A 14,516-nucleotide genomic window follows, 5' to 3' on the forward strand; every position below is an offset into this window, starting at 1 on the left:
CCCTGGCCTGATAAACTAACGCAAATATAATTGTAACATGAAGCACTTCCAATCTTTGAGATCTTAAACGTTTCAAACCAATCATGACAAAATTTCTACAGTACCTCGATCATCAGAGTGTCAAAGAAGTTAGTTGAAGAAGTCCAGCTCATTCTCTTTCCCAAGTGTCTTGACAAATAATTAAATAGTCTCTGCAAAAGAAAGAATATACAAGCATAAATGAACGCAAAAAAAATCATCGTTCAATATTAACAATATTTTTTAAACCTTGGCCAAACAATTAAATGTCAAAACCTTAATTATGAAAAGCAAGATTTCAAAAAAAAAATATTGCTTTAATTTATTTTTGCGTTCTCACTGGTCTTAGAAAAATTAAACATTGATAATAAATCCATGATAATGTTAATAGTTTTTTTTCACTTTATGTTACCATTTTAGAGGTAAAGTCTTACTACAAATATGTAGTAAAAATTTGATGGGATGAGTATGATACAGTACGAAAAGTATCCAAGTCACATTTAGCTAATATTAAAAATTTAAAAAATTTATGTTTCCAACGAAATGAATATTACTAGCCTCCCTCTAAGACAATTCTGTTTTTGACGGAAATATATTTTTCTTATAATAAAGTAAGTAATACATAAAAAGGCAAACTGGAAGATATAATGACATATTAATGGTTTGGCAATTTCACCTTTACAAGTAAGAACGAGCATCATTTCACCTTATTTCTTACTTACAATTTTAACACTTTTAAATTAAAGAAAACATGGTCGATTTTTTAATATCATCTTTCAGTCTTTTTATTGCCATTTTAATATTGAATATGAGTATTTACTATAAACGAAAAACTCATTAAAACAAAAATTTCACTTGTTATGTAGTATCGTTATAAAGAACTTATACTATGTTTTCTAGACGAAATAACACGTAATGATGGTCCCAATCATCGAGAATAGTCTCCTTTTCATTGCCAGCATCAAATGTTTTTCAAAAAACTGTGGAAATCTAGTAGTGTATCCTGAATACTGGTTTTTCTTACAGTATACAGGGTGAAAAAGAGTAAATAACCAATAAATCAGTAATCATAAGCACTTCGAAGTTATGCACAAGAAAGACATATACCAACACAGTACTCTTAAAATTGTTAATTTTAACAATTGAAAACCATCAATAAAGTATTTAAAAGCTATTTCTATTATATCACGTTGATTTGATGGTTAACTATTTATTAATTAACGTTCAAAAATTAGGCTTGTCTAAAACGCGACGTGACTACGAGTGACGTCACTTTGATAAATATAAAATTTTTTACTGATTTATTTCCATACTTCAACCATAAACAAACGGCAAATCAAAGATATATAAGCACACATAAGTATTTTTTTTGTCAAAATTTAATAAATAGTTTAACTAACTTGCCTGGTGCCTTCTTCTGTAAAAATTTCCTCGTTGCGATATATTTTTTTCCACTTCTTTATCAAATTTAGGACATTTACTTTCGATTCCTAGATACTAAATATAAAAGAAACTGCAATGTAAATAAGTGCACCAAAGATTCTAAAATTCAAAATTTTTTGAAAAGTCTCTTTTAGACAGAAAAGTTTCCATCCCACGTTTATCCATGGAAAATAACATTAACGCAATTTCTGGACTTGTTAATTAACTGGTTTATGTATGTATTTCATTTATTCAGTTTTTGTTTCATTTTATTCATTGAAATATGTTCATTTTAGCCTAGTTACGAATTTTCTTATTTTAAGGACGTAATATTTTTTTTAATAAAAACTATTAAATATTTAGTTTTAAGGCTACGTACAATGTTAAAATATACAATTAGATAACTAGGAATGGAAAACAGAAACAATATACAGATCTACTAGATTTTTGTGCTAATAACATAAAACGGATTTTTTTCCACCATGTTTACCTACGGAAAACATCATGACCGCAATTTCTCAACTTGTTAACTAACTGGTTTATATATACATATTTCTTTTATTTAGTTTTTGTTTAATTTTGATCGCTTGAATATGTGAATATGTTCGTTTGAGCCTAGTTTCGACATTTTCAAACATAATCAAACATAATTTCTTAAAGAACCCTTTTTGAATTATTTTGAAAATACTTTCAACGTTAAAATATACAATTAAGTAACTAAATTTAATCTGACACGTGTTAATGGATTACAAAGAACTATATCTATTGAAATATTTTAATTAGTTACATAATAAATCAGGAAATTAGGCTCGTATATTAGTTCTTATTAAACATGATAAAGTTTAACATAAAGAAAATTATATCACTTTTTCTGTTTCTAAGAGACCCTCAAGCATTAATTTATTTTAATAATAATAATAAAACGTTGAGATGTTGATAAAGTTTTTAACTTACTTTATCTGATGAAGATGGAAAAGAAAAGATGGGTATTTGTTGCCAACTGCAATATCCGTCTAGTTTTGGTGCATTGCTATCTGGTGCAAAGAACCCTTCAAGATTAGCCTTCGAGCTTTGTATGCAACGGCTGTTATTAGAACTCATTGCTTTTATCTGAAAATGATAACAAAAAACGTGCATTGTTAGAAATTTTTTGCGCATTAAACATTTTCATACCATTCAAATTTACTGCAGTATTGGTAAATGTTAATTTGAACCATATTATCGTATGTTTTAAACTCGATTGCATGATATTAAATAATAAGCATGATATAAAATAGTAAGTATGAAATTATGGTAAGTATTTTTGAAATATTAGATTTACTTATGAGAAAATTCAAAGCATCGCAAATCACAAAACAAAATGGAAGAGCTGTACAGAATGAAATTAATCTGAGAAATTCTATTAAAATTTAGTTCTTGTATTTTTTGTTCTATTAAAGAGGATAATCGATAACATTCTTAAAAAACAGTTAAACATAATGCAACATCTACTATTGTGTAGTGTAGGAAATTTTGTGCTTGTTGAAACCTAATATCGTTCAAATTTGCTGCAGCTAAAATATGATGCTCCATAGAGCAATATTTCAGACTTCTTAAACTTGATTGCACGATATTGCATAGCAACTTTTATGGAAACATGATTCGTTTTAACGTCGTGCTAGTATTGCATCAAGTTTGTGTCGTATTATGGTTTCAATGTGCCGATACAACAATTCCAACAATGAACCTATTTTTCTGACAGTACCGGTATACTGGATGAAAGTTTTATCAATAACAATTCTTTTCAAAATCCCAATAAAATAGTAATTTTTCGGAATTTAAGTGATTTTTGTGACTTATATCTGTTGTTTGGAAGTAAAGGTTTAGTAATTTATATCTGACTCCTAAAATTAAAACCATAATAATAATTGAACCAAAATTGAACTCCAAAAATTTTATAAATTTTTTATGCAAACAGTTTCAATTTTCGTAGACTGTAATTTTAATGAGCATAGCTTGACAAGTCTGTATATTTAAGGACTGAGCTATATTAAAATTTGAAATAGAGAAAATTAGAAGCTGAGTTTTATTAAAACTTGAGGTAGAGATACTTAAGTACAGAGTTTTATTAAAATTTGAGATGGAAATAGATCTGAAAATTCGTAATTAGGAATCAAATATTGCAAACAAGTATGAATTTTTTTAAAGAACAAAGTTTTATAGGCACTCAAGTTTTAAGTTTTTCAAACATTTAAAATACACAATGTAGTATGCATGTAATTAGTAGGTTTAATAATGTACTATGCTATATATTGAATCTAAGATTTTCTATATTTTGAGCAGAATATTCCATGTAATCACAAGTTTTGCGTGAATTCTTGCAAAATATTGTTTAATAAATCTCGTGAACTAAACACTATTAAAACTTGAATAGTATTGTTGTTTTTAAATAATATTCCGATATTTTTTGTCATTTAATTTACTTTCTCTTAAATTATATTCAATTTTTAATCAATTATTTTAACAAGCCTCTGTATTACCTCTGTGTTTAAGCCTCTGTATTTAATCTGTGAGACTTAACCTATGTTTTAGCATGTTAACCTATAAACATGTTTATTTTTAGCTTACTTAAACGAGTGCATCTAATGAAGATTTCTCACTCGTTATAATTTTTTAGCCTTCCAGTTTTGGCAATTCGTCTTTCAAATTCAAAATTTATTTTATGATCCCCAATCACAGACTGTAAGCATATCTCCTTTTGGCGTCATTACTGCATGCCAATTTTCAAGATTGATAGCAATATCTAAAAATTGATTCTTATTCCTTTTACATGATTATTTTTAACTTATTTAACCGATTGCTTTTAATAAATATTTCTCACCCGTTTTAATTTTTAAACCTTTTAATTTTGGTTACTAAATTGTCTTTCAAATTCAAAATTTATTTCGCGTATCCTAATTACAGATAGTTATCAAATCGCCATTTGGCTTCATTACAGCAGGCCAATTTATTAGGCTATTCATCGTGGAAAAGAACATTTTTGGATATAAATTTCATCTACAATTTTAATTGTTGTATATTTCGCTACTTTGCTTTCGTTTAATAAATTGAAACTAAAGAACACGACATTTGTTAATTCTTACTAATGCATATTTTAAACAAGCTTATATTATTTTTTTTTAACAAAACTGAATTTTTTATCACCGCATTTAATGAATAAATTGAACCTAATACCATAGATATGATTCGGATGTATCTAAAATTTTGTACATTTGATGTAGTATTCCACATGGTCATTGTTTACTTTAAAATTTCACTGCAAAGCCCTTGGGGGTAACATTTGATCTATCTATTACATTCGATTCATTCGATTTACTAGGTGTGTATAACTTTATCTAAAACGACATTTTTTATTCGAAACCATAAAATTTTTCCCCTGTATAAGTAAAGCATGCACTTTTTGCAAGTTGAAAATCGGAAAATCGGCTCATAATCTAAAATATGCGTACATTGCTTGAAAAGACAATAATTGAGAGTGAATGTTGTTTTATTCAATTTTAGTCTTGCATTTTAGTTCAGATATTTGCAAGTGGCAATTTGTTCAGACATCATTTGCTCAGATTTGACCATTTCTTAGTCATTATGACAAAATATTAAACATATTACTGATCAGTGACGAATTGATTCATTTTTTGAACCTTGTTAACCGATGACGGGTTAACTCGTTATTTCACTTTCAAAGTCGTGTTAACTCGTCATCTGCCATCAACATTTAGGCATGGAATCAATATAGAGAATATTTTATTTAGCTTTCATATTCAATTATAAAATAATAGCTGGAGACGCGACATCGTTTATACGTAAAATTGCTGGTCAACTAAGAGTCAGCATGGAATAATGTTTGACAATTTCAATGTTATCTTTAAAACAAAAAATTTTGTTGCTGAGAGTAAAGTCGGAGACAATTGTTAGGATTTTTTTCGTCCATCATCAGTGTCACATGCATTGAACTATAATTAAAAACTCCTGGTACAATAAATATCAAATGAAGAATAAGAAATAAACACTACTACTTGATGAAAAATTAAATCATTCGTTTGATATGCTTTATGATAAGTAATGCACACCTATAACGCCTACCTTTACAGAATAAAAACACTTATCTTTCATCAAATTTTCACTAATATTGGAAACATTTTTAATTCCAAAGGTAAATATAATTTATTTCGCTTTAGAAGCAGCTGGTTGATCAAGTCATCAATGTGAAGACATCATGTGTTTTATGTCTTTGCTTAAAGGAAACGGAAATCTATTTTAAGTGTGAATTGGGCTGAGGATAAATGGTGATTAAAAGTAACTTTATTAGTTTCATTCATAACTGTAAGGTTAACTGTTACTGGGCGCGTGCGTTTAAATGATTTGATATAAAACATGATTAAATGATTTGATTAAATGATTTGATATAAAACTAAAAGTTTACTATCTGGGAAAAAATAATTGTTTTTTTCCCTTACTAAAATCATTATTGTTCAATATAATTTACAATTGCATGCATAGCAGTATCCATGCTCCTTACGTTTGTGTTACAAAAAAATAACAGTAGATGTTAAAAAGTGAAATTTTTATATATTTTGCTTTTATTGTTAACAGAACATTGGTAGCATTAATAGAAGGCATACAAAATTTCAGAAAGCGTTTTTAATTATTTTTAAAGTTATATCTAAAATTATGGTTTTTGATTGTTAATAATTTAAAGTTTCCTTGCGAACTAATTTCAAGTTTTTTCCTACGTATATACGCTGTTAAGAATATTCGTATCCAGAAGCGCTCCAGCAGCGCCCCCTATGTAACTGGGATTAATGTAAATTATTATGTCTTGAGTGTCTGTGTTAATATGTATGTGTTTGTGTTACGTCCCAATAAATGTTTCTAAAAGTAACAATTCGTTTGTCAATTCGAAAGTAATTAGTTTAGTAACAGAAAATTGATGCATCGTCCGTGGAAGCCCATGGTTTGTTCGAATAAAAAATTCGTTTGCAAGAAATAAAGAATGACGGCATGTGGGGTATGTTGTTTTGATTTGATACTTATCCATTTCGTATTGTGTTGAAAGTAGTTAAAAGTCATTGCATTGAAATAGTTTCGATTTGGACATTTAATTGTTTCATATTGTGTCGAATTAGGGTTTATGAGTAGGAAATTGTTGAAATGGTAAAATTGTGTTGTTTATGTTTGATATATATACTTTCGTTTTGAATAAGTACTAGTTTGAATAAGTAGTGTTTGTATTTACTGAACCACATATGCTTTAAAAATTGTTTGATTTGGTAGTGCTTATTAATATCTGAATAGGAATATAACTTTAGTAATGGCTGAAAAGAAAGAGTTAGATAAGTTAAAAAAGCAACGCACCTCACATAGAGGACAAGTTACTAAACTAATTACAAAAATTAAAACTTGTTTAGATGAGCAGGGAATTGAAATCGATGAGTTCGAAAGCCTGTTGATCCAATTGCAAACCAAAGACGATCAAATCAAATCTTTAGATGTTAAAATCGAAAATCTTTTAGATAATGATGATATTGAATCAGAAATAGAAAAAATTGATGAATATAACGAAGAAATAGTTTTTACTACTGTTAAATTAAAAAACAAAATAAAATCGTTGCAATCGGATAGCGTAATTGAAAATAAATATAATAATGTGCAAGAAAACCCAGCGAATCGTAGCGGAAATATAAGCGCTAAATTGCCTAAATTAAAAATTCAAACTTATTATGGCGATCCATCAGAGTATTTGAATTTCTGGAATCAATATGAAAATTCAATTGACAAAAATCCTTCTCTCTCAGATGTAGAAAAATTTTCATATTTATTTAGTTGTCTTGGTGGTGAGGCACTTTCTTGCATTAAAGGTTTTGCGATAACAGAAAGCAACTATAAACCAGCTCTTAAATTAATTCAAGATACATTCGGTCAAAAAGATGTTTTAATTAACGCCCATATGTCTAAACTGTTGAATATGACCCCTTTAAAAATTTCGTCTAATTTACAGGAATTAAAGAATCTTTATTTTAAATGTCAAACTCAAATTCATTCTCTTGAAAGTTTAGGTGTAAAATCGGAAACGTATAGTGTAATGCTTAGCGCAATTATTTTGAAACTATTTCCCAGTGATCTTATTTTAGAATTTAGTAAAGAGCAAATTTCAAGTACTAATCATGATCTAAATGAATTAATGAGTTTTTTGCATAACGCTATTATCGCCAGAGAGAGGGCTTTTCACTTGCAGCAGTCTGCGGGTTCCCCCCCTTCGCCTCGCCTGGCGTCGAATTTCCATTCAAAACAAATTTCTCGTAAATATAACGGAGGCTCTTGGAATCGGAATAAATTTATATCCTCCGCGAATGAATTGCTGACTAATGCAGCTTCAAATGGTTGTATATTTTGTAATCAAAATCATTTGAGTTCTTTGTGTGAGAATTTGAAAGCACAAAATAAAAGAGAGAAATTATTACGCGAAAGAAGATGCTTATTATGTTGTAATGTTAATTGTTTTGTTAAAAATTGTAAAGGCCCCGCTTGTTCTTTTTGTAATGGTAGACATGCACGTGCAATATGTTTTAAACTAGAAAACTCTAAAAAGGATAAGAATGAGGGCGAGTCGAAGAAAAACCAAAATGAAGCGAAAAAATTAAATGAAACTGTATCCACTTCTTCGAATCATATAGGGAATAAAAATGGAGGGATTTTGTTGCAATGTGTAAAGGTAGAAATTGTTGGCACTAATTCTTCGGATTTAATATTTTCGTTGTTTGATAATGGCTCTGAACGGACTTTTGTTAAAAAATGTGTTTCCGAAAGGTTAGGATTAAAGGTTGTAGGGTTTGAAAAATTGAAAATTTATAGTTTTGGCTCTAAGAATCCTAAGTTGCAGGTTTGTCGCAAAGTGGAGATTAAGTTGCGAAATATTTTCGACGGTAACGAAGTCGTGATTGAGGCATTGGAGATAGATGAAATTTCGAGAGCGCCAATTCATGTTCCTGATCAAAGGGTTTGCGCTGAGATGAAGGCCAGGAGACTTAAGTTGACATTTAATACTAATGAGCTATCCAATGATTGTAGGATCTCATTGTTAGTATTTGGACTTAAACCAAGTCCTTACTTGCTTGCAGCAACTCTTAAGCACCATTTTGAAAGGTGCCAAAATTTATTCCCAGAAACTTGTGAAGTGTTAAGAAATTCGTTCTGGGTCGATGATCTCGTTGGAGGAACTGATAATTTAGAAACTGCTCATAAAATCAGCACTGAAAGTGTAGAGATAATGAAGAAAGCTGGAATGGTGCTTAGAAAATGGCAAACTAACTCGATACCACTCCGTGAGATGTACAGAAGATCTGGCATAGAAACTGATGACTCAAATGGCATAAGTGGAAATGGTGTACCAAGTAAAGTTCTAGGACTAGCTTGGAATCCTGATGAAGATATAATCTTTTTTGACGTCAGCAAGTTGAAAGACATTGCTGTCAATGGTAGCAGTACCAAGCAGGGGCGTATATATGGGGGGTGCCGAGGGGGCCAGGGCCCCTCCCGAAATCCGAAGGAAAAAAATTATATATATACACGTATAGTTAGTTAATATTCGGATGGCTTTGCTAGCAAATAGTTTCCGAAAAAAAGTATAGATGGCGCTAAGAGTATCGTAAATCTAAAATGAAGGCGTGCAATGAAGGCGTGGCCTATTTTGAAGACCCAATCGAGATTTTGAATAGGTTCCTTTTCGAAGATTTTAGACTGTTCCAGAAATCAAAGCTTCTCGAATTTATGCGCTCTAACTCAACCTATATAAGCGGGAAACGTTTGTTGTTAAGTCAATTGCATTCATAATGAAGAGGCAAGCTTCTATTATAAATTTTTTTGCAAAAAAACAGATTGTAAATAAGTCTATTAGCGACAGTACTGAAGTTGGCTGTGCTACTAAGAATGTTTCTTCTGTTTTCGAAGGTATTGGTACGGTTGATCCACATCCAGCCCCACTTACAGAGGACTTCAACCAGGTAAAAAGAAATATCTATGATATTGGAAACTATTGTCAAAACGATTCCGTTCGTTCGTTAACAAATGAAGAAAAAATTTCGCTTGTAGAAAATGTTTGGAAACCACAACCTGCATACAAATTTCCTTCTNAATTTGTATTGAACAATCGACCACTTACTTATGTAAGCAATGAGTTAAATGAACCACTACCTCTCACACCATCCCAATTTTTATTTCCTGGACAGGAAATTCTTAGCTATCCAATTCATTTTACAGAAATTTTGAGCAATGAACCCTCGAATAAAGAAAATTTAACTAGACGTAAAATTTACCAAACTAGACTTGTACGTCAAATTTGGATAAAATGGAAAGCTAATTATTTAATGCAATTAAGAAATGCACACAAATTCGTTAATCCCTTACCAGAAAAGGATCTGAAGGTAGGGGACGTAGTATTGCTCGAAGGAATAGCGAAATCTAAATTTTTGTGGCCCCTTGGCATTATTGAAAAAGTAATTATTGGCCGAGATGGTCATATTAGATCATGCATTATCAAAACATCTAAAGGTCAGTATAAACGACCAATTCAGTTAATTTACCCCCTTGAAATAAATTAATACTAAAAGGTTTCATGTATCATTGCCTATATTATTCTTGTGTCATTATAATGTTTTTTCTTTCTTTATATTTTGTATTTGCATATGATTTAATATAATTTAATTTGTGTTTGCATATAATAGTTTGTAGTAATGTACTCTTAACAGAGTACAGGTGGGGTGTGTTAAGAATATTCGTATCCAGAAGCGCTCCAGCAGCGCCCCCTATGTAACTGGGATTAATGTAAATTATTATGTCTTGAGTGTCTGTGTTAATATGTATGTGTTTGTGTTACGTCCCAATAAATGTTTCTAAAAGTAACAATTCGTTTGTCAATTCGAAAGTAATTAGTTTAGTAACATACGCTGTTAATGGGCATTTAAATAAATTTAAGTGGTTTTGGTAAACGCATAAAATAATAACATATTTATGGGTAAAATTTTCATTTAGTTCACAAAAAAATTTTTTAGAAAAACACACCTCAATAATTTTTTGCTAATTATTAGAAATTTTTTAATTAAGGTATTAAATTTATCAAATGTGCAAAATACTTCAAAGTTTTCAGAAAAAATTTACATAACAATCAAACAAAAGTTAACGAGCTAAAATTTTTTTAGAGTTGCGAGAACATTTGAAAGTTCCATTACGAGAAAAAGCAAATTAGTCAAAAAGAACTGTATATTAATATATAGACCTCCATAACTCAATTTGTTTTAAATCCATACGGAAAACTCCAATTTGAACAAACTTTTACTACAAACGTCGTCTGTCTGAAAAGCAAGTGTTTCGAAATATCGAAAAGAGGTTATATTTTACTGTAATGGTTATTTACTGTAAGAGGTTATGTCATCTAAACAATTTCCAACACTTTAGTAGTCACTAAAAAGGTTCAAACAGTTCTATTACGTAACCAGTTCTGTTACTTTCTGAGGGAAAAAAAATTTTTACTCCCTCAAACAGGTGGAGAAAGCGACTTCTTTTAACTTAGAGCATGAGTGAGGAAAGTGTCTACGTTTGGAACATGAAATTGGTTAATTTTACTAAAAAGAAAATCTCGAGTTGCCTTTCATTGAGATTGAAATTTATTTATAGGAGTAATATAAATCACCAAAAAGAAAAAATATATATATAACTCCATAAGCTTCATTCATGAAGAACTTCGGAGTGTTGTTGTTACTTATGTCACTTGCCAATCAGCAATCCTGCTTGAAATCAAGCGAATTTTTAAGGAAAAAAAAGGAGTTTCTTGTTTTTCAGTGGTGCCATCTATGGTCAAAGGAGGCGGGCACTCTTTGAGCTGGTCCACCTCAAGACGAACAGATTGTAATCAGACGGACAGCTCGGGACAATAATGATTTTTTTAAATTTAGTCACGCAAAAATTAAATTATGACTATGAATGTACTTTTTAACGATCCTTGTAATGTGCCTTAATGTACTTTTTTTACGATCCTTGTATTTCTGAGTTAAGTTATTCACTTTTTCAACTAAGAAAATGCAAGATAGAAAGCTCATTTCTTATTAACACACCTATCGATGATTTATCTTCACAAAATTTTTGTTTATAAAATAAACAATTAAATTAAAAACAAACATGCCGCCTGAGAATGAGTTCTTTTTTTTTTTAACTTATATAAAGTTAACCAAACTATTTCTTAAAATTTAACACAAATATAACAAATACTTTAAATAAAATATTTGTAAAATATTGTTAAAATGTTTACGAGGGTGTTTATTTATTATGATGATGTTGAGGCTAGCTATTCAGTTATTAGTTGTTGAGGTACAGAGATCAGTTGAAGATACAGAGCTCATTGAGTGTTTAATTTTTCAATTTTTTCTAATTTCAAACCTCAATCTACCACGGCTAAATATCTCGTCACTCATTTCATTTTAGCCTAAAAATACAACTACGTGGTGTAAAAGTGACCTTCAACATAATCATGAATATTTTAGCAATATTTTACTCACACTCATCTTGGCGTCAAAGGATTACATGAGTTACACTAGAATAAGAAAGTACGACTAACAAGTAAGGTTAGTCCAACTCGATTTTATTTTATTACATTTCATTTTATTTTATTTATTTATTATTTGTAACTGGTAGCTGACCCTTTATTTTAATTTGACCTTCATATGATACAAGTTTAAATAAAATTTAAATATAATAGGGCTAAAAAATATTTTAAAGCATTGAAATGAAAAAATAATTTAAAAGTTTTTCAGTAAGATCTTACTTCGCTTGGGTTCTTCGGGAAGAAATCTTTGTATAATACACGAAAAAATTTCCCTAGGCTGTACTGTTGCATTTTACCTAGCTGAAATGAAATACAAATTGTAAATAAAGACAGGCTCTTATGAAGTAATTAACTACAATTTCTATTTTTTAAATAGAAATTGTCTAAACTGAAAAATGCTAGTTTCTTTCAAATTTGAATGAGATTTTTTAAAATTTGAAATTAAATTGTTATACTAGAATTCAATTTTTTTAGAATATTGTGTTATGCTCTTTAAAATTTCTGAAAGAAATCGCTTAGATACCATATAGATTATTTAAAAATCATTCTCTTTTTCACAAACACACCGAAACTATGGGGCAATAAGAATTTGCTAAAAATAATTCCCAAACTGCAAATGCTTGCGCAGTACTTAGCCTTCTTAATACGTGTATATAATTTGTTTAAAAAAGTTGTAAAAAATATTTTAATTTAACTTACCTGAGTTAATTCGCCAAGGCCTAACGGCCAAAGAGTTTCTGGATTCGGATCATTTTTGTAAAGTTCCCCAGGAGCACGATCACCATGTCGATAAATCTATTTACAAAATATAGAAAAAAAATTAAATTTCAATGTCAGAATGTTCTTCTTTAAATCTTCACAAACAAAATTTTAAGTTATTTTAATTTCTAAAATACAATAAATAAATTTGAAAGCAATTTCAAAATGCTGAAGTTATACTTGTAATCTGATAGTCAACTATTCAAAAATGTTTATCAATTTGTATAGTTCACTGTTGGCTTACATTTAGTCATGCCGAATGTGTTAAAAACTACTAACAATTTGAAAAATGAACTGAAGAAAAACAAAAGGAGCTAGAAATGTATGATTCGCTGCTTTCTGTTTTAGGGTAGCTGTTGATTTATTTCTTTTTATCAAGTTTCAGAAAAATATTTACAATGTTTGTCACAAATGATACACCCTAAAAAAAAAATGCCATGTTTTCAGAGTAGCCACTATTGAACGCAACAGGTATGGGTAGTCTAAGAGCGAAGTGAAGTAACGCTCTAGTAAATACTTCAAATAGAATGATCTAAAATGCAGCAGAAATCATTGTTTTATGGTTTTCCAGCTTAAAGTGCCATCTGTTGACAAACTTTTCAACTAATTTAGAAACATAATGGGAATAAATATGTTTCCTAGGCAGAATGCACTGACCAAACCAAGCAAATTTATTTCTCTTTTGTACACTTTAATTAGTTTTTAACCCCTTGTCGCAGGTGATACATTGGTGACACTTTCACATTTTTTTTTCTGACGCTTAAAACCTGTGACACCTGTGTTTCATACTGTATTTCGTAACCATAAAGTATCAACATGCTAAATATATAATATTTTCCACTTATTTTTACCTAAATTAATACAAAACAATAAAAAGAGTATGAAAAATATGTTTAATGAGAATTCTACGTCAAAGGGTTAAAGGTAAATAAATTAGTCTAGGTCAAATGCATTGTTACATCTCAGATATTCAACTTAAAATAAAGGTATGAGTTTTAATGCTGTCTTTGACCAATGTGGCTAATTTCTTCATATTCAAAATTTTACATTCAGTTTAAAATTAAAATTTAAAGTTATTAGTCCTAGAAAATATAAGGAAGGGTAATTACCATTTGCACAAATCTTAGAGTATAATTTCCCTTTGCGTGTATTGTTTGGTAAAAACAGTCAAACGCTATTACGAATAACAATTTTCTTGTGAACATGTCTCAACTAGAAACTCACTACGACTTGCCTGATATTTAAAAGATTAGGAAATTGCATCTTTCAATTGAAGAAAATGTTGAATTCATCTTTAACGCCTGTTAAAACAGATAGATTGTTTGTTTATCGGATATTAAGTAATTTGCACGCATTTTACTGTGTTCATGACATATATATATATTTTTTCTATGCTTTTATGTGTTTCGTTTAGTAGCTTACTTTTAATAGTGTCTTAAAGTAGACAGTCTGGTGTGTTTAGACACTGCTCTTAAATTCTGATTTTATCAACTTCGTTTTAACACTTTGACGCAGAATTTTTTAAAACATATTTTTCATACCTTGGTTTATTATTTTGTATTAATTTAACTCAAAGTAAGTGAAAAATATTATATTTATCATTTTAATAATTTATAGTTAAGAAATGCAGCATGACATACAGGTGTTTTTATCTATACATACATCTATACATAATAATAAACGCGGC

General features: G+C 29.5%; 1 long non-coding RNA gene across 1 annotated transcript; it reads right to left on the reverse strand.

Moving 5' to 3' along the window:
* Nucleotides 1-1,422: 1,422 nt before the first annotated feature.
* Nucleotides 1,423-12,372, reverse strand: LOC139426764 (uncharacterized). The gene is made up of 3 exons (XR_011637967.1): nucleotides 12,290-12,372; nucleotides 2,395-2,550; nucleotides 1,423-1,515 (listed from the first exon to the last, which is right to left on the reverse strand). It is a non-coding gene; the product is annotated as an uncharacterized lncRNA (long non-coding RNA).
* Nucleotides 12,373-14,516: the final 2,144 nt, after the last annotated feature.

The sequence above is a fragment of the Parasteatoda tepidariorum genome, chromosome 10 (assembly GCF_043381705.1).
Source record: "Parasteatoda tepidariorum isolate YZ-2023 chromosome 10, CAS_Ptep_4.0, whole genome shotgun sequence".
In the NCBI taxonomy this organism is placed as follows: domain Eukaryota; kingdom Metazoa; phylum Arthropoda; class Arachnida; order Araneae; family Theridiidae; genus Parasteatoda; species Parasteatoda tepidariorum.